The sequence below is a fragment of the Camponotus vicinus genome, unplaced genomic scaffold (assembly GCF_025532165.1).
Source record: "Camponotus vicinus isolate PSW18456_S1 unplaced genomic scaffold, iyCamVici1.0 SCAF_11, whole genome shotgun sequence".
NCBI lineage: Eukaryota > Metazoa > Arthropoda > Insecta > Hymenoptera > Formicidae > Camponotus > Camponotus vicinus.
Window position 1 is genome coordinate 11,476,852 of NW_028141947.1, and position 26,030 is coordinate 11,502,881.

General features: G+C 42.6%; 1 protein-coding gene and 1 long non-coding RNA gene across 3 annotated transcripts in view; one reads left to right on the forward strand and one right to left on the reverse strand.

Annotated features, from left to right (window-relative positions):
* The window catches only part of Mib1 (E3 ubiquitin-protein ligase mind bomb 1), a 338,292-nt gene that overhangs the window by 173,947 nt on the left and 138,315 nt on the right, over positions 1–26,030 (reverse strand). The window lies entirely within an intron of this gene.
* Positions 12,907–25,072, forward strand: LOC145961653 (uncharacterized). The gene is made up of 3 exons (XR_014435672.1): positions 12,907–13,092; positions 13,186–13,278; positions 24,307–25,072. It is a non-coding gene; the product is annotated as an uncharacterized LOC145961653 (long non-coding RNA).

The window sequence follows — 26,030 nt, forward strand, 5'->3', positions numbered from 1 at the left end:
AATTATAAGAAAACGCAAGATAAAATTATATCAAGTTATGAAAAATAAAATACAATTAAGAATAAATGAACTAAATAATAAAATTTCAATTAATATTTTAGTCGAGATACAATTATTGTTGAAACTAAATATGAATGGAAAATAAATATGTGTTATAAACGAAGGGGAAAAGTATGTGTCTCTTATAGGACGCTGAAAATGAAAGAGTTAATCCAACGAATATAATAATCCATCTAAAAATCGAAAGACAATTGCAATACCATGTAATACTGTTACCGGGCCTGTGCAACGGGACGAGTTCGGTCACGTCGCTTTTGTCGAGAGATCGCGATTTTTCTAGAAAAATATCGAGATTACGTCGGAACAGACGGGATAACGGGCGGTAAAGCGCTTTTCGCGAGGACAAGAGGATCGCGGAGAACAAATATACATTCGCTGAAAAAGGATTCTCGCCATTGAAGACTTAATCGTTTCTTTCTGTCTCTCTTCCGTCCGATCGCTTGCCAATCGAAAATCGTACCGAACAATAAAACGACATAACGCGTCGCATTATCGTTTTCTTCATCGCCATTCCTTGTGTGTTCCAGGTATCAGTGGCGCACATAAAGGATATATAGGAGTTCCATCAGAGCGATCTCGAAACAAGAACAGTATCTATCGTCTTTCCTGAATAATTCATCCTCCCGGATAATACCGCGACTTAAAACGCGATTCACTGTATTCGAGATATCTAGGATCGCCGGAACATTCAGGATTGGATTATTCTTCCGTATACGATCCACCTTGGCCCTTTTCCCATTGCTTCTCTCCCCGCCCTCCGTCTTTCATCGCTTCTCTCTCTTGCCTCGCCATCTACTTCAAATTATCCAGCCAGGTGTGAATTCATCGCGGACGGATCTCTCGATTCTTCAGCTGCGGATTCGTCAGCGGATGCCGCCGCATGCCGGGTAAGAGGCGAACGCATTTCTAATATCTGTCTGCGAGATCGGTCTACGCGGCGGTGTTTCCTTCTCACCCCCGTACGCCGAGGGTATATCGCTCCGTCTCTTTCTCGGGCCGAGCCGGAGGCTCCTCTTTTTGCCCAGTCCGCACACACTGGGATCAATAATGCACCAACCACTCGCTGCTCTCACCCCTCTCCTTCTCTTTCCTCTTGAAAACCGTACCAGCACCCAGCATGCCCGTGCGCTTCCCGCACCTTCCCTACCCTACCCGGTCGCCCCCGCGCTGGTTCCCCCCCTTGACGCCGTCTCTCTCGCATTCGTGCGCCAGTCAAGTACAGCGAGAACCATCCCCGCCGCCTTCGCCATCCTCAGAATTCCGTCTCTGTTCTGTACAGGGAAGGGAGGATGGGGGAGGTAGACTCTCTCGTCCCTTTCGTCTCGCGCGCACGATTTCTGCCACCCCTTCCCGTCGTCGATCTTCTTCGCGATGTTTCCGCCTCTCTCGCTCTCTCTTCCCTCTTTCACCCCCTCCCCCTTCTCTACGTCTTTCTCTCTCGCTCTTCTCCCCCTCCTCAATTTCGCTCCTCTCTCGCTCGCTCTTCCGAAAGAGGTTACTTTTGTCTCTGTCGCGATTTCCGTCTCTTCCTCCCGTTTGCTCCACGCCCTCCGCCGGCGCCACCGCCGCAGCGGAGCTCCTCTTTCGGGGGTTTGCACGCTCTTCGTTGTCTCATCCTCATTGTCCGTCTTGCTTCGACCGGCTCGTTTTATCACCGCGCTCTCTATCCTTCGCACAATCACGCACACCCTTCCCAATGTACTCACACAGAGACACCTTTCGTGCGTCTTCCTCCCGCCGACTATCCTCCGCGGTCCTTCTTCATCCTTTCTCAACTCTGTTCCTTCTATCTGTGCCTCTCGTAGCTCGTCTTCGCGCGGAACTTCTCTCTCGCCCTTATTTAGAGAATCCTCCCTTCCCGACGCACCGAATCTCCCTCCATAAGAGACCGGCTTCCACCAGCCGCGCCAACGACCCCCCTTCCCAGGCCCCCTTCTTCGGTGGTTGAAGGCGGGTGAAGAACGGGCATCGGTTCCACGAGGGTCTCCCTCGAGCTCACAGGAATTTGCGCTTTGATGAAATCTCCGTCTCACTCTCGTATCGAAAAGCATTTAAACATTGTCTATCCGACCGCCCGTTCCCGATCCACTCCCGCCCCTCATCACCTCCGAGACCTCGAGAAAGCACTCTCTACGCTTTCTTCCACCGTTCTTTGTTGTGACATCGGTGTCAGGACTGCCGCGCCCGCATAACGTTGTATCCTCCGCGTTCTCTTCGCTTCGCGATGCAACGCTTCGAATAGAGGGATAGATCTTTTACAAGTATATACATCGCACATACCTTTCGCGCATTTCATTGTCGATTATCCCGGTTGCTCATATAGCGTATATCTATATGTCGCTCTTATGTCATCTTGATGTAATATTACAGCTTCTTGCGTATCAGCCCGTGATAAATGAAAGTACATTGTACAATTCCCATCTGCGCCATCTCGATTCAAAGCGATTAGTCTTTGTAAAAATGTCACGAGTTATTAACAGCGTGCCGATTAAATTAAACGAACCAATTCTCGCCTACACGAATAAAATAAAATGAACCTATTAACGAACACGTAGGTCAAGGGTAAGCAAATCGTTAAAAAAAAAAGATGTTTTCTGTGAACGAGGCGTGTCCGAGACAATTCCCCTGCGTTGAGAATTTAATACCGAGGGTAATTGAGTTCCTTTAAGCGGCGTGTTTGAATTACGGCACGGTCAGCTTACCAAAAGGGTTGAGGGAAATAGTTATTTCTCGGCGCGCTAGGATTTTTATTTCTCCGAAGGTTTGTGCAAGACCCCGTGGCGCGCGCGGAAAAGCGAGGAGAGGACTGTGTGTATTCTACCTTACGGTGGAAATTATACTTAAATATTTGCATTTTCACATTTTGCATGGGAGCGCCGGCTGAGGGGAGAACCGGGCGCGAGATGGGGCACCGGGTTAAAAACGGAGGGGACATTTTTCAAAAGATAACGCAACACGGTAGACAATGGTTATGTAAGCTCGCCCATAATATACGTCCGACTATCACTAACAACATTTTAACATACGCGCGATATGTCGACGAAACTTTAACTCGTCCTGTTTCTCGCTCCTCGCTGTTGCCCGAGCTTCTTTAAGCGAAGCAGCCCGGCTACTTTTCCGACACCCGTTATCGATTACGTGACTCCTAATGCACACTAATGGCACGCGGAGTAACCCGCCAAAGTTTTGTCAATATAAAGTCAGACTTTAATATCGACTAAACCAGAGTTGGGCTCCGCTATTATTGCGATCTTATAGTTGCTGTATATGTTTTATAAATATGTATATATATATATATATATATATATATATATATATATATATATATGTTTACATTCATATAAAAATGCTGATCAGATATTTTAAGTAAAATGGCGACTCTAATAAAATACGTTCGTTACTATTTTTATTCATACAGTACTCTTTTTCGAAACGTTTATATTTGATAAATTTAAAAATGAGATATTGAATTTTTTCAATTTATTATATCGCAAAATTTATTTATCTTTAATTTGAGCTTTCTGTCCGTAATATATAGACTTACAATATCACGGCGATATATAAATTTCATATCTTGGTCTCCGCGTATTATATAATCCGATATTTCTCTCGATATTATGTATTAAAATTGTTCATGTTCAACATCATTGGGGAACCGGAATTGGCGAACGGGGCACGCAAGACGCGCGATTTTCAGATAAATCGGAAATCTCGTGGGCGGTGCAGGTAACCGGCGGTGCAGCAGGCACAACGGCAAATACACATACACAAAAGCCCGCAGTCTCGCAGTTCCGTTAATCGTGCAATACGTTGTTACCAGTTGTGCCGTTTTCTCTTGGTTATTGCGGCCGGTACAAGAGAAATGTGTGCCGTAATTTCGGATATTGCGCTTCACTTTTCGGATTAATCGCACCACATTGGAAGCCGAAATATTTCGCCGGCAATTTCCGCGACGACGTTCGGGGATGGGCGAAAAGGAGGGAGAGGGTGGAGGAGAGAAACGCGCAAATGAAGGGACGCGGAGAGACAAGCGGGGAGATAGGCTGGGATGTCTGGGAGCCGACTACTCGCGATCCCGTTCGGAATAACGAGTTCACCCGGTATTTCCCAACAATCGAGCGATCGATCTCTGACGACCCAATTTTTAATACTCATCGTGTGATACTCGCGATGTGTGCTCTCCCAAAAACGACACTATGGATTGAATAAATTCACGATTGCGGTCTCGGTCAGACGTTAATTTTTAAATTGGTCCCATTGACGTCGGTTGTTTGTGCCAATTAAAACCGCGCGGCAGTACAGAAGTTTATTAACTCTGTGTGTTTGCCGAGTTACAATGGTCCGACGAGTTTTAGTTTCAAACAATTGCGGTGCAATGCGGGATTTACATTCGCATCAAGTTCTCTTCCGTTAATGGGATTAAAAATGTACTACGTACTAATAATGCTATCTATATCAATGGTAAACAACAATACTGAATGCTTTATCAAAAACGACGAATAAATAACGCTGAAAATAAAGCAAATTGACCGTGGGTATGAAAATTGATATCGCGCGATTGAACATGATTCTGTATCTTGGTTCTTCTATACAATGCCGTGCCATTAAAACCGAAATAACGTTACGCGTTAATAATAAGAGCAGATGATATCGGTCTAACAAGCGCACGGCTTTTGTGCAGTGTAAAAAGCAGCGTTTCCGCGACACATCAGATTGTTCTAATCGGGCGGAATTTCTCTCGTGGTACTAATTGCGGCACACGGCGTCGGACTGCCTTGGGAAAAAGTAATCTAGGTGATTGTTGTGGCGTTCGCGTGCGTAGCGCCGACTTGTTGTCGTTAATATCGATACAACCGGTCGGTCGGCACGTGACAGCGTCTGCGATTCCACGGCTGTGCGAACCCACGTTCCCTCAACTTATGAGCTTCGCGATACCGTCGCTTTCATATATCCGCCGTGTTTTTTCGCTCCTTTCCTTCCGCTCGCCTTGATAAAAGAAAACGCCTCCGCGTCTTGTACATGCGACGTAGAAACTGAGCAAATGATGAAGATACGTCACGTATTTGCGAGGATCATCTTATAAGTCCAAGAGCCCAAAGATGAAACATTGGACTATCTTGTTGCGTTACATTGGTTATCGAAAAAAATAGATTCAGAAAAAAACTTTTTTCTTAAGATATAACAAATGCATAATATTGTGGAAATTATAATTTGAATTTAACTAAATGAAAAATAAAAAAAATATCGAAATCAAAATAAGAAATAATAAACATCGCAATTTTTATCTCTCAAAATCGAAATATTTCTGTGTGAAGTTAAATATATTAAATCGTATATCTATCACAATTTTATAAATTTTCAATATTCATTATAGTTTATAGGTATTAAATCCACATAGAAATATAAATCTACGACTTGAATTATTGGAGAAAAAGTAGTAAAGAGTCAAAAGTTATGAGGTCCGCACGTTTTTTCACGCGTCCCATATCTTCCGCATCAAAGACAACGAAGGTCCGGTCAGCTGACTGATTTTCCCGACGGGCTTCGAGCTTGTTTATTCCCGGTCCGAGGATGTGAGAACGGTCAGCTGTTACGGTAGAGCGGGAGAATAACTCGGGACGCGAAAGATGAAGGAGGACATCGCAAAAGGTAAAACGAGAGGAGTTCGTGCTCGTCGTAGAATAAAGAGCGGGATGAGGAAGAAAATGTAAAGAGGTAACTCGAGAGGACGATGACGTGGATAAGGCGCGTCGCGCGCGGATGCTGCAGGATATTGGAGCAGGACGGAGACGAAAGGAAGAAAGAGAGACAGAGAGAGAGAGAGAGAGAAATGGAACACGCGAGAATGTATTCATCGCGCGGGAAAGTTATGAGGGCAGTTATCGCCGGGTGATAACTCTTATTGCTGCAATAAAGTCGCGTTGCTACCCTCGAGGGGCGCCAACTGCTCCCCGAAGGCTGTGCGCGCTCGTTACCGCTCCGAACGCGTCCCGTGTTCTCCATATTTGCGACGACACGTATGCACACCACGTATGCGTGCCAGTATGGCCTGCAAATCGCCATGAACATTAAGTGCATGTTGTAAATATCTCATTTTGTCTCCGCCTCCGCATTGTGTCGGTTGTCGCGGTGATCCGGCACGTTAATTGCGCGCGAAAGATCATGGAGCGCGATCTTAATCTCGGCGCACTCCGTTTAATTTAGTTGTCACGTTGATCATCTCGTTTCGCCTTATCGTAATTAAGAGGCGTCGATTGAGCGTAAGTTACGAGTGCGATACGTAGATGGATGGGCGATTGAACGATAACGCTCGAAAGAGTGAGCGTTAGAATAGACGGTGCTTACACGATCGATTGCGTTTCCCGTAAGCAAGGTATCGGGAGACGCTGACCAACAATTATACGTAACGGCGACGCGGTAAATTAGTGTCAGATGGTTTGATAATTAATATTCGAGCACCAGCGAGATTCAATTACGGGCGAAGATACGAGATAAGTGCGTCGCTCGCGCTATCGATAGGTCACTGAGATTCGACTTGTCGCTAACAAGATCTACGCGGTGATCAATTACGCGGCGAGTCACGGAGGGCTAAGATTTAGTACCTTTGTATTATATTATAGCGCAACTAATGAAGGGCGTAAATCACCGATACGTCTGATTTATGGGATCCTTATAAGCGAAGGAGGATCGCGTCGATCCGTCCCGTTGAACGCGAAGAAAAATTTCCCACAATTTTGCGGAAAAATATTCGCGGAAAATTTTAATAATTGAAGATTATAACGAAAAGGGTTAAAGCTCTCTCGAGGGAGCTTTTCCCAAGATATGATAAAACTCGCCGACCCTTCCTGCTCTCAATTAACTCCAGCAACGCGTAGCGGTACACGCGGCGCAAGTGGATCTTAAGGAAACCGTTTAAGCGAGGTCTAACGTACGTAGACCGAAGGGAAGCGAAAGGAAGGAAGAGCGAGCGTCGAAGGGGGATGGGGGAGGAGTCGGAAGGGAATCCTCGCTCGTCGGAGGGGCTCGTTCCTGCGGGATCAGAGACGACGGTCGGCGGCACGAAGAGAAGAGAAGCAACGAGAGGCAACCGAGCGAGGAGATGCGGCGAAGTCTCCCGGGGACTCACAGTCCGCCCTCTGATTACTGTATTCAACACAATCTCCGCCATTGTCTCCGCGGCACCTCGCACACAGAAGAGGACATATTAATATTACGTACTAGGGAAAGGACAGGGAGGAGGGAGAGAGAGAGAGGATGTCCATTTCGCGCTGAATAATCCAAGGCAGCCGTTCCTTCCTGAAACTATACCGGGAAGATATAGCTTGCGAATTGGCAGGTTTCTCTGTCGATCACGTTCTCTGCGAAACTGTACATGTCTGTGTATGCGTGTACATGTATACCACGTGAATGTTGAAGATGGAATAATAGTTGGAGAAAGAGAGACGGACATTGAGTAACGAAGAGAGAAAGGATGAGCCGCTGACGTCGTCGTTTTCGTCCTCGCCGCTTTCGTCATCGTGAGAATCGCGAAGCTGTTAGCACGGGTGAAGGGTTGTTTCTTCTCGTGATGGATTATCGTGGGATTTCGCAATACTCTTAGGTGCGTTAGGTTGACGTCCTTTCGATGTAACGTCTTTTTGGTCCGTTTGTTTGGCAGCTTTCGATTTATGCTCTTTCGATAGAAATGGAATGTTGATTGGGGTCACGGCCCTTCTTCAATTATTTAACGAAATTGTGGAGTTCTTCCAAAAGTAATTTTCTCGCATTAGTTATCTCTTTGATAGTAAAATATTCATTACCTTAGATTGATAATTTCGAACTGTTCCTGGATATATCCAATAAATAAAAGTGAAAAAAATACTTTAATCCTAGTCGAGAGACATGTGAGTCGCCGAGAGCAATAACACAAATTAATAAAAATAATGGAAACCTCTCTCCCTTATCGTGAAAAACACTGATAAAAGTCATTGCATCACAATGAAGGTTCGGTGCGTGCTTGTGCGTAATGTATTCCCGTTTTACGTAGGTCGAGATAGATTGCGTTACTTCCGCATAATAACTCGAAGAAGTTAAACACACGAGAGGAGAGAACGTTCGCGGAGTTATAGCAGCTAACGCGCGCTGCTGTAACGCGGAGTAAAGTGAAACACGGCGGAGATAGATCTCGCATAATCCTCATATTTCTGCAATACGTTACGCTACGCCGAGGCAGTCTCGCGGGCTAAAACTCCCGCCGACTTGGTCTCGAGTGTTTGAGAATACGTTATAACTTACGCGCCGCAAGAGTATGCACTTCTCGCCGTGTCTCCAATGCGTGTACGAAAAAGACGCGTTCGATAGGAATATCGAGGCGCGATGGAGAGCGGCCAAAAATGTATGCGAAACGGGAACGATACGCGCGATACGAAAAGTGAAATACGAACTGAGAGATGAATATACAAAACAGAGAAGCGCTATCAAGACCGAGATAATTTATTACGGACTTTGGGTCAAGCCAGCTCCGCCACGTCAGCCTTTGCTCGTATCTTCTCCATTCCATCTCGCGCTTAATGCCGGACATTCATCTTGGTCAAAAGTGACTAACCGTACCAGTAGAATCCATAAACAAAACTGCCCGCATAGCGGATCAACAACGGGATGTGAGATTTGGCTTTTCGCAACATTGTAACCGTCATTTTCGATATTGGAAGTCGAGAGCGGTACTCTCAACTACTCTCAACTATTAGTTTGTCAGGCGGATAAATGTGAGGTCAGCTCAAGACGATATTTGGCAAGTGAACTCGCGAGATTTAGCGCAATAAGAAGGAATATCAAAGAAAGGTCAGATTATTGACGCTGCAATTTGAAGTCGGTAGAAATAGGAATATTATCGTCGAGCGGATGTCGATTAGTCATCAGTCAGAATGAACCGTTCGATGGCAAAAGGCAGTGAGAATACGGCTATTACGTAAGCCGTGGCAGAATTAATAACCGCCAGTGCACAGCGGTGGCGATCGACGATGACCTTGCGGATAAGGCGAGACTCGTCGAATGAGAACCGCTGCACGTTCAGCGGGTAGTCCGCCCTGCTGATCACGGCATCACGCCACCGCACCACCCAGATATTTTAAAGCAACCCCCGCCGGCGTTCGGGAGTGGGTAAAGGGGATGATGGCTTGGCAGGGCCGGTTTGAACTGTTTCAGAACCCGAGATGTAATATCTAGCGAATGTGCGATCGGGCACGCGATGGTTCGCGAAAGGAAGGCGACGAGTTCGATTCCTTCGAAGAGCATAATTTATTCAACGTTGGAGAGATTGGACTTTGCTTTTCTTTCTCTTTTGACGTCTATACTCTCAATGCCATATGGAGTTTCTGAAATGTTTAGCAGTTGCAACGATCGTAGTAAACCGGCCCTGCCGGGTTAAAGCGGGGCCACCGATGTTCTCTCTGCCGTGGCACGGTAGTAGGGTCGAACCACTCGCGCACCACCATTCCATAACGACCTCTCTCCTCCTCTTTCCATAGATAATGTCTCGACCGTCCTGCACAAACCCGCCCTTCGGTTCCTGGCTCGCTTCCCATCAAAGAATTTCCATACGAACCGAGTTGCCTTGCATTCGTAGCTTTTTCCCCGTAACTTGGCTTTCACGGCACGTGGACGTGATAGTGCCACTGATACCGTGACGAGCGACGAAAGATTTAAGAGACCCACTTGCTTTGTACACCCGGGATGTACCCGGAAACGAAACATTATCTAAAGCGCTGTATCCTATCAAGCGGGATAAACGGCTTCTTTATATCGCGCTGTTAAATGTCAATGAAGACATGTATTGAATGCGAGAACTCTTTCCCTCTTCCGGAGTTTAAATTTATTTTAATCACGTACGATTCTATTCATTGTACAGCTTAAGTCGCTTAAACAAATTGCATCTTTTTGACACTTGCTTTTGATCTTCATACAACTGTTATTTTTTGCGATAAATATAATTATAATTATAATCTTTGTACGTTCTCTCTGTGATAATTTTACATAAATACGTTCGATGTGCAATGTGCATTATGATAGAATTAAATTTGCTCGTTAGATACATAAAACTCTACGTATGTACGCCGCGTTACATGTCGCGCGCGACATAAGCGATATACTTTATTCGAAATTAATTCTGGTCGGGAAATTCAGTCGCCGAACATAAATTTGGCAGGTTTAATTAAAGCGCGAGTCGAACGCATTGGGACATTTCGCTCAATGAGAAAACCGTACATTGTGCGCGCGACTTATCCTACGTATTAAAACTACTATTTTTATGGATAGTTTTCAATTATGATCGAAATTTGAATCCTCTTCTCTTCTAATTTTCTTTCTTTTCAATAACAATCACGTAACAATTTTTATACTTAACTATACTAAATGTACTGAATATTCATATTTAAAGATGCCACCCTATATACATGTTTGTTTGCGTTATATTTCTGCGAATGTGCTTTATGCTTTCCTTGCTATTTAATTTGCGCTGATGATGACTTGAAAGTAAGTCGAAACGTCCGCACATAACTTTGTAAATAATTATATGTACCACGTTTTGTTTGTATATTTTTTTCTGTTTCTTTCTTCTTTTTTGTATTGTTTGTTAGCTGCGATATAAATATATAATGATACTTGATAATTTTTAATTTTGACATTTCATATTAGTTCTCTATGTCTTTTCTATCTTTTTAATTATTAATTTACGGAGGACTTAATTACTAATTGTTATTCATATTTAAATCAAAGGATGCTATGCATCCTTGTAAAATTTTCTACTAATTAATTTCTTTGCGCACGTACAAAAAAAATACGAATTAATCGTTAATTACATTAGAATTATTATCGACACGTTTCGCGGGAGAAAAATCAGAGACCGGTTCTAATACGATTGGAAAAATTGCAGCAGTCTAGTTTTGCCAGTGCGAGACGCTTTATAATCGCGGCCGGTTGCGTCGATAGTTAAAGCCGATAAAACCGCGAGTCGAGTAATGCGATCGGGGGCGGCTTCTAATCTCTGTTGCAGCAGGAGTTACTGATAATTGCGCCGGGGGAACTCGCGAAACGAACGATAAATCACGGCGGCTGTAAAATATAGGAAACGATCAGCGCTATCGAAGGGCCGCCGCTAACGGCGATAAGGCGAGCGATAAATCACGCAGGATGCAGCTACCGATCGAACGAATGTACAACTCCGCCGGGTTGAAAGGTACTCTGTAAAAGGGCCTTTACTATCGCTAAGTAAATCCAATTCGACAACAAAATGTATATATCCTTTAAAGTAGGAAGTAATATATTTTTGTTCGCGATTGAAAAAATTAAATATAATTTTATTACCTTTATTATTTGCGTGTATAAATTTTTCGATGAGCGATTCGTTTGAATCCTTTGACGCGAACATGTGGGAGAAACATATGATTTTGATGTCATTATTCGGTAATCATCTTGTTATATCTTTCCTTTTGCAACAAACGCTTTCGATTTATTTGATAAAATGTCGCGCGATAAAAAGGGGACCGTATTGCGCATTCGGATTTTATTTGAAGAATGACACGTCCGTTGTGATCCAGGCCGCGGATAATCTTTTGCCGAATGGAATCGGAGAGAATAATGGGCCATCGAATTCTCTACGAACGAGCGTATTTTTCAGAATTATAGATCGTCACGTAGATTTCGTCGATATGTCGAAAACGAGGCCGGTATCTGGTTTGGTGGGAACGATCGACAGGACTTTAGTCTTGATTGCGAGTGACACAGGAAAATTATCGGAGCATCGCAGAGCATATGATGGGTATTGCTCTACGGTATTTACGGCGTGACTTAATATTTTTTGATGAGCACAAGGCAGAGAGAGTGGGATTGTTATTGACTGGGTGGTTCTCGATAATACGTAGTGAAACCGCGCAGTAATCGCGTAGTAATGAACTATATGGTTTTTTTACGCGATTTTTCCGCGACTCGTTAGCGTTGTAAAATTTATCGGAGCAGTCGTGGCGTGTTCTTTTAATCATCACATGTTCCGTGTAAAGGCTTCGATGGCGATAACGTGCGGGTGCCTGTAATTGAAAATTTCACGGGACCAGCCTGCGCATTTTCGCGCATGACCCACGCGTTTAATTCCGGCATCAAAAATACAGCTGGTTAAATAAAATGCATTTGCGATGCGGTCTGAAAATTCAACCGGCCGGTAAATTACTATCCTATGCGTTTTATTTGCATGATAAAATGTGAATACATACATTAAGGACATTACGTTAAAGCGCATCAATCGAATAACCACAATAAAAACATCTGTAATTCTATATACATACAATTCTTTCGGTAATTCGCACTTTTCTATACTTTGTTAAAAAGATAAACCATTTCATTAAAAAGGAAAAATAGAGTCATATAAAAAATTCATGAAAAATTTATAGCACTTTATAAAATAAATTTTGCATAAACGCGTGCGACGCGCAATTTCGAGCCATTTTTATGCAACGGTTCAATAATCCATTTCTCGTTGTCAATATTTTGGAATCGCTGCTAATAAATTCTCTATTAATATTTAACAACGTTATTAACAACTTAAGGTACAAAAAGCCCGTCACCGCGAATAGATTCTTTGTCTCTCACCACTATACACGCCCAATTTAACAAGGAGGCTCGCTTCCTACCGAATTCTCTGTATCACATCGTAACACTTCCACGGTGTGTTCACGAGTTCACGCCTCGTTAATCCGGACTGTGGAAATTCTGCATGAACCGATAACTCGAAGATATCGTTGCAGCCATTCCAACTGACAGACGATCTTCGTCTTTGACTTTTGCGAGACATCGATAATTTTCGATATGATCAATTCTTAGACGCGATATAATTATATTAAATCTTTGAAGGAACATATAAATGCTACCTTTCAAACGTTCTTTAACGGACTATATCAACTTTCTTCCTATTTTCGAGGATTCATCGTGTTCTTTACGACTAGAAAAATTCTCTGCCAGAGCTTATGTGTCCATAATTTATTCTCACTCCTCGACATTAACAATGTAGGTAGCCGTGCAAAATTTCTGACAGTATTATTATAATACGTACATCTTACTTTCCGCTGTTGTCTTGTGTAATGCCGAAACAACTTGCAGGAATATGGCACGGTTCGTTTACTCCCAGAAGCTTCGCGCAGACCAGAAGCTGCAGCTGCATCGTTTCAGTTATGCATTTCGTTTAAACAGCAGGTTAGATAATAATTCGCGTCTAATAAAATTTGTCTTCTCTTAAATCCTGATGTTTCGCAGAATTTCGGAAAATAGCGACGCTGTTTAAGATAATCGTTACATTTACTTCGAGGATTATTTTCTCGCCCTCGCGTTGTCAACTTTTAATTTTCTAATTTCATTCGCGGTAGCATCTTTCTTTATGGAACGAAACTATATGAAACAGCTCGTAGTCCTACTAACTGCAGCGCCAATTGTATCATTTTGCTTATAATTAGACCGAGCATTTATGAATTCACGTCCCGTTAACTATTCACCTTTGCCAGCCACACGTTTTGCGGGGGTTTCTCCGCAATTGCAACGGGTTTTCTGCTGCCTGTCCCAGACGCGAGATCACCAACGACGCCGTTTGCACCGGCTCTCTTTCTACCGGTGGTGAATTCACAGCTCGTTAACTCGCGCTGTTGAGGGAATCAGACTAAACCGCACCGGCGTCAATTCTATCATTTTCGTCGAGAATAGGCATAGAACGTTGTTTCGACGATGGAGCAGATGCGGACGCGAAGAAAGGGGAGGCTCCCGCATTGTACGCTCGCCTCTTGCCTCATCCATTGAATTCTTCCGCGTGAAATGCGATTACATAATTGAAAGCTGCCGAACAATATTGTTTCGAACGCGATTGTCTACGTACACTTCGATCCTTTAGTCTCCTACTTTACAGATACAGTGAAAAAAAGAATGATCGACTGTCTGAAAGAATCGGACAAGTTAAAAACACTTGAATCTCTTTGGAAAGAATTCTGATGGAGAGTTGTGTATATCAAGATTACACGGCGACAGATATAATATTGTCGAGGGATTCGGGGGAGTATGCCATTTTCCTCTTTGATCCCGGCGAATCCGAAAGACCCCACCCTTACGCCAGGCTCACGTCGTCGCAAGGTTCGCGGGTTCACAGCTCGTTAACTTGCGCTGTTGCGGGAATTGCGCGAACCGCCAACTTCCCGGCAAAGCCGGGATGCCCCGCTTATGCCACTGTGGCAACTTGGAGCCATAACTCGCGCCTCGGCGCCAAGACATTTTAATTATCTTTCGAGCACGCGGCTCCCCCGCTCACCCCTCACTCCCGCCTTCATCGCGCTCGTCCACGCTTCCTTTTACCGGCACGTACCCGCTACTACCGGGTGGACCACCCTCCCGCTTCGGTCGGCTGTTGTAACGCGCGCTACGCTAGAATTTATGACCGTGCTGTGCTTTAGGAAAATGAAACGATATTCTTTGCTCGCTTACGGACGGCCTCGCGGGTAATATCCACGCCAAGGAGACTGTATTCCGGATTCGCCGACCGCGAGGATGAACTTGTTATTCTGTTCTCGAGGGCGAAACTTTGCCGTCCGAGAGAGAGAGAGCGAACCCCGCCGCTCGCGCTGTCGCGGCTCGTTAAATCGAATATACATTTCCGCGCGCCTTCCTTTTTTCCCGCGCAAGCGGAAGATACGACGATTCTTTTTAACCGCGTCGCGCACATAGTTCGTCGCGGCCCGATTCCGCCCAAGTCGTAAAACTATAATTCATGGGTTAATGGTTCGAACGTGGAAATTGAGGAACTTTATCGGATTTACCGTGAACCTATTTCGAAAACATATTATATATAATTCGCGAGTAATATTATATAAGACCTATTTATATCGCGTACGTGTTATCCTTCGTTCTGTCATCTTTCTATATTTTAATAGCCGCTTATGGAATAATACAATGTAAGAAATAGCGAGATGGTAATGTAAGAAGCACGACGGGAATTATGACGTATGAATTTAGCAGGGATGTGTATTCCGGTCGGACGACTGTCATATTTTCGAGCACGGCTAAACTTCGACTGAATTTCCATAAGAAAACCCGCCTTTATTCCACCTCTGCGCCGCGGAAGATCTTCGCATTCGTTCTCAGCAGCTCTCTCAAGCCACGGTTATCAGAAAAGCGGACAACGAGGTGCTTCAAATTCAATAACGTCTACAGACCTACTCGACGGAGCCTTGCTATTTCGAAAAATATCGCCCTATTCCACGCCGTGAGTGAGAATAGAAGAAAAATTCTGGACACGCTGGGTGCTCTGTAAAATTAATCGATTTAACGAAAAAATAAGCGAAAATGATTATCGGAGCATTATTAAGCATCCGGCAAACGGATCGTATTGTGCTGATTACTATTAGCTTTCTGCAAGCGTCAAGCGTAATCGAGAGCGAAGCGCGGTGCTCCAATTTCGTGTTCGTCACGCGAATAAGGCATCCAATTTTCTCGCGTATAAAGCACTCTTAAAATCCGTACGTTCGCCAGCGCGCCAATTTCTCAAAAACGTCCGCGTGCACCTCCTTCACGGTTAAACGCGCCCAAATAATAACACTCCGGAACGGAGCCGCGTAGTTCACGGGGCTGCGGTACAATCGCGCACAATGTAACGGAAATTGTACCACCACCCAACGCCGTTACTAGCCTCGAAATGCAATTATCACTCACTCCGGGCGCGTTATATTTTCAGGTGCGAGGAGACGCGGATGGGAGGGAAGGTTGCGCCCGAGCGCGGGGAGAGATCAGGGGGGAGGCGTCGTGCATTAGCCGCGAGCTTGGTTGCAATAATTATTATTTATCGCGCCCCCTGGCCCACCACCCCCTTCTCCGCTCTTGTGCTCACCATTATATTAGTTCGCGCCACTCCACGTCCGCCGGTGTGTTCCAGAGCATCGCCGCCGCCACCGCCACCGCCGTGCTGTGCTTCGCAAATCGAATTGATTTCCGGAATTTATCGCGCGGCAGATTTTCCCTTTGTCCTCTCGTACACGGCCGACCGAATAGAAACGAGCGGCGGTATATCGTTATCGCTCTCGCGCGTGTACGCTCGTACGCGTTCTCCGGGCTGACCGCGTATAATAAATTTTCAACGAATAATAAATCAGCATGGTAGAGCGCGCCGGAGTGCGAGAACAGCCGCGCGGAATCGCGAGCTACACATTGGGAGGGTCCCGCGAGAGACAAAATTCGTGGATTCTTCGATGCGTTTCAAGCAGATCGAACTTTGGCGATTCGGTGTCGGGAAAGGTACACACAACGGTCGAATATCTCGAAAACTATTTCAACTGTTAAATAAACATTTTTTTCATTTCTCGTGCATGTTTCATGAAATAAAGGATTTAAACGCTTTATATATAAAGTATTAAAGCCATTGAAAAATATCTATGAAGCGAATGAATTTCGAAACATTTTTTTTATACGCAGCCGCAAACAATAGAATGGAGTGATTTGTCTTTCGCACATCGCGTGACGTATCGCTGAAATTAAACGCAATTAAATTCCTTTTTATCAGCGTGCTTGCTCGCTCGTCCGAGATATAACGAGCAATAACGCGGCATCGCCGGGCGATAAGAAAAACTATTTGTTTCTCGAGTATTTCTCGCGTAGCTCTTGACACCGCGTCTTTTTATACACGCCTTTTATATTTCTCCCTATTTAATCCAAAATGCTCGCGGCAATTTGCAAGAGAACTTTTTCCAACATATACGCGTTAACCACGTTCGCGGCTCGTCCGCGCAAAAATTGCTCGAGAAATTTACGCGTTTTATTTCGACGTTTATTTTCTACTCGTCGAGCTTCATCCTTTCGCTCTCAGCGCGCGCTTTTCATCAAGGACATTTTTATTCATTTGTAATATGCAAACACGTAGTTTCACAGTCAGGCAATAGTGTCGCTTCTGAAAAAGCTTTTAGTAATTTCCTTTATAATCCGCGATATATATATATATATATATATATATATATATATATATATATATATCGCGGATATATATATATATATATATATATATATATATATATATATTTCGAGAGGAGTGAAAGACTTTTCACAAAGTATTTTTCGATCTATCTATATTCAAAGATTTGAGCGGTAAGAGCTAGATTTTAATTTTCCCTCTCGACCGGTACAAAGAGATTCGATGCATTGAAAAAATTACAATTACATACACGGAGAAAAAAATTCGACAGATTCTTCACGGGATGAAAGGGCGCTTTTCGAAAGCTCGCTCGTTCTCCGAAGCGCGTTTGCATTTCCTGTTTCATAAGCGCGCTACGTCCAATTACATCGTTCGTGCGGTGGCATCTGCATGTAAATGGGAAAAGCGGGCGCGCGGGGATACGACCGCGTGCAGGCATAAATCAAAAAGGTAATTTGAAAAAAGGGCTGCAACCGCGCGCGCGCGCGCGCGGTGCGTAACGATGCTAAAGGGTTGTCGAATGGCTAATCCGCAAGAGTGCCATTACTTGAAGGAGGAAATCGTTTCGCTGACGAGAGCATTGTTTTTTTACAATGATTGTTGTTACATGCAATTTAGTGTAAATTTATCGCGTTTAATCATGTCTTAATTTAAATATATATAAGAGTCGGCGAAGGCTCCTTTTTAATCTTTAATCACCGTTTTTAATTACTGTTCATAAACGTTTGCACATGCATACTTTTTTCACCTGATGATCAGTGCTCGTTCTACGGTAGGATGGGTTTGCGAAACAACCGATCTTCTCGCTACGTTTCCCGGTCGGATCGGGCACATCGGCTGCAATTTTCGACAAGTCGACCTGTCGAAATGACGCCATCGGGAGCAATGCAAAACGAAACGCTTTTTGCCTCCATTTATGGCGAGTGCGGGCGAGACGTCCATTATATCGTCGAGGTACTTCTGTCACGAGGGCACTCGTTGAACCCGGTTGGCTCCCGGCGATGTTTAACACTTTTCCCGTCGGCGTGCTCCGTGTCTGACGCTTTTGTTTAATGCATAATGCACATGCATCGTCATTACGCCGGCCGCGCTTCTAAACTTTGTAACGCGCCACGTCGACGGGAATTTATTTGTCACGGTTGTTTTTGTACGACGGGACGCGGGACTCGGGGAATAGAAATGGAAATATATTTTTGCGCTCGCGCTTTTACTAAGTTTTAATTAGTAAACCGGACTACGCGTAGATGTAAGTTCGCCGAACGCGAGCCATCCGGCCTGGCTAATGCACGAAGGAAATTAAAGAGTTCGGACATTTGGTTCAAGTTGCTGCTTACTAATGAGAGACTATAATCTCACTCGCAAAATTTGTCCTTCGTAAAATTTAGGTCGACACAGAAACGCGATATTTAGTGCACAAAGTTAAAATCTGTAGCTTTAATTAATTAAATGCATAATTAACTATGGATTGCAGTAATAACCACGTAATTAACAAGGACAAGTTAATTAACATTATATCAATGTCAATAATTAAATATCATAACTATTGACATAACATCCCAATTATAGCCGCATTCGAACGGCTAATAATATGTGTTATGTCATAATATTATTAAGAATAAAGCCTAAAGAATAAAAGTTATATATCTTACATAACTTTCTAAACAAAATGTATGTATATAAATGCATATTCAGAATTATTTTTCAGTTTTTATATTTTCTGAGAAAAATAGCAAAAACAAAAACTAACTAATTTATTAAACACACGAAATGAAAATATTCATATGAACACGAAACGAATATGTTAAAATCTTATCTTATATATCAAAATCTCTTTTGGAATTATTAATCAAATATGTACATACGTTAACAAATAACAAATAAATATGATTCCACATCATAATAATATGTAAAAAGTAGAAAAATAACACGAGAGATCATTTATTTCTTTTCTGTAAACTTAAAACTGTGAAAGAGCTACTCTGACTTAAAAAAAAATCAAATACGTCATACTAACATATAAAAATTTGATGTTTGATTTTTCAAATTTACGGTAATTAGTTCTAAGATATACAAAAATTATTTTCCATAATTTTGCTCCTTGCAAAGTGATGCAATTTAAAACTAGAAAATCTATCGATATGGGACTAGTCGGCCGAGCGAAATTCATATATCGGATTATTAACGCGGCGATGGATCTTCGAGAAGCAAAAGTCCAAGAACGAAGGAGCTATACTATATGCACGAAAGACGGTTCAAACTTTTAATTGGAAATGCTTTACGAAGTTCTTCCCGGCATAAAAATATTTAAACGCCCGTTCGAGCGGCGAGTTCCCGCTCTTGCCTGTAAATGCAAATCGCCACTCGTGTACATAGGAACGGCGGAAGTACTCGGACATGCTTTTGTATCTCGTCTCTAACAATGCAAACTTTGTATAAGGCGAAAGGTAAGAATAATATGGTACAGAGAAGAGCGAGAATTCATCGGATAAAACGCGATCGAAGCTCGCCGTCTAACAATAATAATTTTAAAAAATCATTTTGCTTTATTCTTATCACATTATTATGCCCTTACAAATTTCCAATAACTAATTTCTTTAATGCTTGTATAGGTATCTAAAAGTCTCATTGTGTGTATATCGATTGCATTATATCTGTATAAATAAAAGACTGCGGATCTCTATTAAGAGTTTACCTTTCTTCGTATAATGCATTTTATATAATTTTATATATTATATAAAATTCTTGCGCGGATAATTATGTGAACATTCTGTTACCGTATTTGCAACAACGTGCGTGTAACCGGCATTTTAATAGCATTGCGATTGCATAAAGAATATCCCATATCACGCCACTTTGCGTGATATAATGCAAATATAATAAGCGCCAAGTGTATAGCACACGGATAGACGAGGAGGGATCTCCGAAAATTTATTAAACACAACGTGCGGTATCGATAGAACACAATGTTTACCAAGCGACGTTCGCGACGCGATGTCGTGTTAAAGGATCGACCGTTTACGGGGAAAAAAACAGGAAAATGATGTCACAGGAAAGCGTCGACTATCCTGATGCAAGAGCCACACACACATACAGTTGGGAAAGTGAACCGACCGCGTGGGGCGGGTTCATCGAACCCGGGTTGGCCGGGTGCCTAACCATCGCGATGGGCGACGATTCTACTAGCGAGTAGTCGGTCATTTCGATAGCAATTACCATCGACGAAACTCGGAGAGCAAGAAAAAAAAAAGAGTCTTTCTTCTTCTTTCTCTGGTGGATTGGCATTCGTCGATGGAAATGAGGCGAATGTCGGGAGAAAACGACGCGGAAAACCATCGATGATAAGTTTGACACGAGGGGAGTTTAACAAAATCGATTTACAAGCAACTATTTTATATTTATAATTTTGTAGACTCTTTTTGATTCGTTATTAAATAGAAAGGTATCATAAAATATTGTATATTTAATTGGCAAATCCAATTAAAAAATTCTGAAATATAGTAAAAATAGTAAAAATTCATGGGAGCTGGAAAGAGAAAGACAAATTTAATTGAAATTTTAGAGCAAAATAAATTACTGTTATATGAAATGTGTCATTCTCGATAAATGTAGGTGTATCTGTGTAAACAAGTGACATCGCGCTTTTTACATGTCTGTATAAAATGGTGAGAGCAATTTATTCGAATCTTTGCCGGTCGTTTTTCTTGAAACTGTTGTTCGTTAGATTGTTATACAACGCGATGTAGCGTGCAACGCTTTTAAACTGTAGCGAAACTCGGATGCGCGAGAATGTTTCAACCTAAAAGTACAATGTCACTTTGAATTGGCTCACTTTGATTAGCAAACTTCGCTCCGTCGACAAGATGGCGGAGTGCAGCGTGCACTACGTCGAATTCGCGACACGAGTTTAAATAAAAACGTCCCTTAGCATCATTCCAGTACACATAGTCGACAACGATTCAGTCGACGTAGATTAAAATGAGTCGCGATGAGTTGCAGAGGACACGATAGGTGTGCAAATATTAGCAACCGCGAAGAGGCAGCTCTCGGTTAAAATGAGTGTCAAGAGTTTTTGCAATTGTACCTTTTGCTTGAAACTTCGAATCAGTGCACACATTTGACTAAAAATGGAATCTCGCCAAATTTCATCACAGCGTCGCAATCTTAATTTAGTTAATTTTATCCAGCAAATTTTATCTCACAGTAATTGTTATTTGACGTTATACATAATGTATGTGTATTTAATATTAAAAGAAAATTTTTAATAATTTTTAATTTGTACAATCGTTTGAAACATTCGAGATAACCGGACCATTTCTTCTTATTTACTTTTACGAGGGAATATTTGAGTAACCCTTCGATCACCAATACGACGTTCTGTAAAAGCGCGACGGTATATCGTTTCGAACGTACGATCGTCCGTGAAAACTATTTCCTGCATCGCGGATTTATGCGCTGTCGTTTCGCCGATGGCGTCCAGTCGGAATGGTTGAAAAATCATAGCCTCGGGAACGCGGAATGATAACGATTTGTCTCAAGAACCCCGTCCCGACGACAGGAAGTCTCATGGCTGATGACCTCCCCTATAAAGCGTTCGATCTTCTCTACGCTCCCGGGCAATACCGTTCGGACGGCGCGATTCGCTCGGTAAACGACCGAGAGAAATATATTTATGTCCGCAACCGTAATATCTCCTGACCGTTTACAGGCTGTTAACGTATCGCGGCGCATTGTAAATCGAACGGTCGACGATAACCGGTTTCCCGATTATCGATTAGCGCGCGAGAAGAACCGGAACGAAAGATTCTTCGATTTAATATAGGATATCGATGCTTCTCGATATTAGAATTCCATTATTCGCCGCGTGTCGCGTAAATTCGCGGACAATCGAGCGTACGTTGAAAGGCGGCCGAAGTGCGAACAAAGCGCGAAAACGAGCGAAAATGTCGCTCTGTTTTGGGCGGGGCTGATCCCGACGCGGCAGAATCGCGCCGAACAAACGAGATAATCTATTCAGCGCGAACCAGAAGTGCGACTCTCGGCGGCGCGCAAAAAAACGACCAACACGCGGAAACAGCTCAGCGAAGGGATGCTTTCGCATTGCGATCCTCGAAAATACAGCCGCGAGGGGATGGTCTCTTCCCGCCACTTCGACTCGTCGAGTGGGTCAGAAATGAGACACTTCAGTCTCTGAAAACCGCGCCTTCGCAACCTGTCTGCGATCCTCGCGACCATGAATCTTTGTGAAAATCTCCTCGGGATGCACCTCTTTCGCGAGATGAGGCGGGGTTAATGGAACAACGGTAGACGGTTCTCCTTATCCCGTCCCGTTATTCTTCACGATTTAAATCCATCGTGTCGTCTTACCCCTTACTTTAGCGAGATACACTCGCGATTAATGAGCTCGTTAAATCACTCGCGGTCGCTTTGTCGGATCTCTCTCTTCGTAAAACGAAAAAAATACACACACGGGAAACGGCGAGCGGAGATGCAAGAGGAGGCTGCCCTGGCAAAAGGACTTTGCTTAATGTTGCACAAATTGTTGCGCCTGTCTGGAGCGCGGGTCTCAGTAACTCCATCCCCGGAGCCTTTTGGAGCCAGAAAAATAGCATGAGATTTTATCTGTTAATTGCGCGTCCTAAATCCCCGTGAAATACGCGACCCGAAGCTATGCGACGTAAATAAGGCGGCAATAATTACTCTTAAATCGTACACAGTCGGCCGTTCGTAATCGGGAATTATCGAGAAGCCGCGACGGAAGCAGGAGATGCATCGTTTTCCGCTAATCTTATCGAGTCGTTTGATACGATCCGTTGGATAATTTAAGAGCAGATTATAGGGGAGTTGTAAAAAAATGCGATAGTCGTTGTGTGTATGTGTATGTCTCGATCGTAATTACGGATTACAAGTTATTAAATTATTAACCGATAGACGCTCTCGAGTAAAGTATAAAATACCAAGAAAGCGATAGAATGTGTATTTTTCTTTAAAGCTGTTATTTATTCAGCAGAATAGAGAGAATATTCACTTTGGCATAAATAATATAACAAGTTGTACGCAAATATACAGCGCGCGATATACATATATATAATATAAATAATAAAATATATTTTTCACAATTTAATTTTTTTAAAAATGTATGCATTTTTTTATTTAATGCCATCGATACGCTTTAAAGTAGCTGTATTATTCATCGCGATGAAATTTCACAACGTCCCATTTTGAAGTTGATTTACAATTTTATACCGCGGCCTGGATAAATATCAAGTTTGATGCTGCAGTCATAAAGATCGTTGCGGTAGGTAGGTACCGATACGGCCACTTCGTACCGTCGTGACGGAAACATCAGCCGCTAAATCAGGGTCGGATGACGCTACTTGGTAATTTTCCTCCGCCCGGGTTAATGCGCGGCAACGTTACAAACGTATAAGGTTTCTGAGGCGAACTTGGCGCGCTGTCACAACCCAGCTTAATATAAATACATACGAATTTTAGCGGCGCGCGGCCGGCTTAGCGTAACTTGAAATTAACGCGGATAAACCCTCGTTTCGGTGGACCAAAGTTTAATTCCTATTTGTGAATTCTAATTGAAAATTTCGCTCGTAACTAGTAAATTGAAAAATCTACTTAAATTATCTGTTGCTTACGCTTTATTAATTTTTCCGATATACAAAAACTTTGCTTATTAATAAAAAAATATGAATTTTCTATGAATCGTTCCTATATAACTACAGACTACTAAAACTTTAGGAATTTGATGGGATTTTCGACAAACTGGCAGATTAGAAAGCACATATACGGAAAACGTCCATCTAATGTAACGATTTTTAAATAAAAATTAAGGAGAAGAAATTTCGTTTTTTGAAAATTGTATAAATACTTACACTTAAAAATTTTCTTTCGATTATAATGAATTTTAATATAATTTAATATATGATTTTAATGTGTATAATTGTGATATTACGTTTTAATATATAATTTTAATAAATAATAATAATTTTAATTAATGGAATAAATAATTTATTTTTATTTGATTTATTTTATTTGAATAAATTTAATAAAAATGAAAGAAAAAGAATTTTATATTATAAATTTTATAAAAGCTTATGTACTTAAGAAGAGAATAAAAAATTTCTCTTTCAGGAATTATATATTCCATTAAATATTTGCCTGAAAGAGGGATTATAGACTATCAGACAGATTATGAGGATAAACTTCAACATATGATAATAATTTTTGAAAATATTTATTTTGGGCGCTGTTATAATTTGTTATGTTGTATGTTACAGATCAACGCAGTTTCAACGTAATCAACTCCCCTATTGCATCGATGATGAGTGGCAGATATTTATTTTATGCGAGCGAATATTTGTTTTTATTTGCATATTATTACGTATTATTTTCAAAAATTTGCTCGGTCCGTAATCTACACATTGCAATGTGAAAAATTACCGCCCGCTATAAACGTTAAAATTCTTGACGAGAAAAGACACGTGCAAAGTTGAATTGTTCGGAGATAGAATTACATCGACAGTGTGTCTAATGCTGCGGATTTCGAAGGTGCGAATCACCCGAGCGGCTTCCGCGGGAGGATATTAACGTTCTTGAATGCGCTCTGCCAATTTAAAGTTCAGAGATGTTAAGCGGCCGTGGTGGCAAGTGGCGGCTTTGGAATGAGATCGTGGTCGCGATAGAACGAGGGAGTGGGAAAAACGACAGGTTGCGAGGGAAAGAGGGAGAGAGAAATTTCTTTGACAACGGACGGCGATTTCTCTCTACCCGAACTACACCGGGATTTAAGCACCCACTCCGGCGCACCGCAACGAGTGCCGTAGCTAAGTAGACTTTCCTGCCGCTGGAATAATTACCCAATAACAAGTTTTCGTCGGCGGATAATAAAGCTTTAATTAAAACGCGATAATCGCCGTTTATCAGCGCGACGGATATCAACGCCTCGTTTTGTCACCGATCTTACTTCGATCTCGATCGAGGAAAATTGTTCTACTCGCAATCGTCCAGCTATTAAATCACTGTCCTCGTTTATTATCGCGACAAGTCGTTTTTGGTGACACATACGACAGAAACTTCCATTTTTTTCGGTCGTATGCAAAATTTTGAAACGGCAATTGCTCTGGCTCTAGATTCTATTAAAAGTGTCGACGGAAAACACGAATACTTTTCCGTTGAAAACGTCGGAAAAACGATAACGAAGGTGACAGGATCTAAATATCGGTTAGGAATAGGATATCGCTTTAAAATATTCATAAAGAAGCACAACCAGAGCGGAACTTATGGCATCGAGCTTCTGTCCAATCTTCAGCTAACACGCCCAGCGAGAAATTCCATGAATTTGGAATGCTCCAGCCATGATAGCATCCTAAAGTACGTGTTTGTGGTTATGATCTCGTGTGCGTCACGGATCTGTCGCACGTGTTATCGGGAACATCCAAAAATAGCATCCGACAATATCTACTTTCAATTCAATTTTCCGATTATATGGATAAAAAAATTTTCTACATATTTTTTTTACATTCCTCCGAATATTTGCGTCTTCCAAAATTAATTATCAGCTAATGTGAAAAACATTTTCATTCGGAAACAATGGTCATTTGATTTTCTCTCTCTATAAAAACAGTTCGATTATATCTTAAACAATTGATTACGATGACAGTTGAATCAATGAAAATTTACTGTTTGCAATAACGAGTGACAGATAAACCCGCATAGTTACTCGGTTAACTTCCTTGATTGGTGTTCATCACCGCCAGCATCACCGGCAGCTATTTATTATGCAGATGGTTATGATGACGGTGCGACGCGCAGTTACAAGTTGGCTGAAAGCTGACAAACTAACGAACGACTTTAAATTGACGAGCGAACGCAACGCGGAGGAGCCGAGATTGGGCCTGCGAGAGAACGGTCGATATCCGACGAGTGCCAAGTTAATTCATTTAATTCGCCATTCGTTGCCCAGCGTTGCCGTGTTCCAGGGCTGCTCGATCAACGTGCGGGG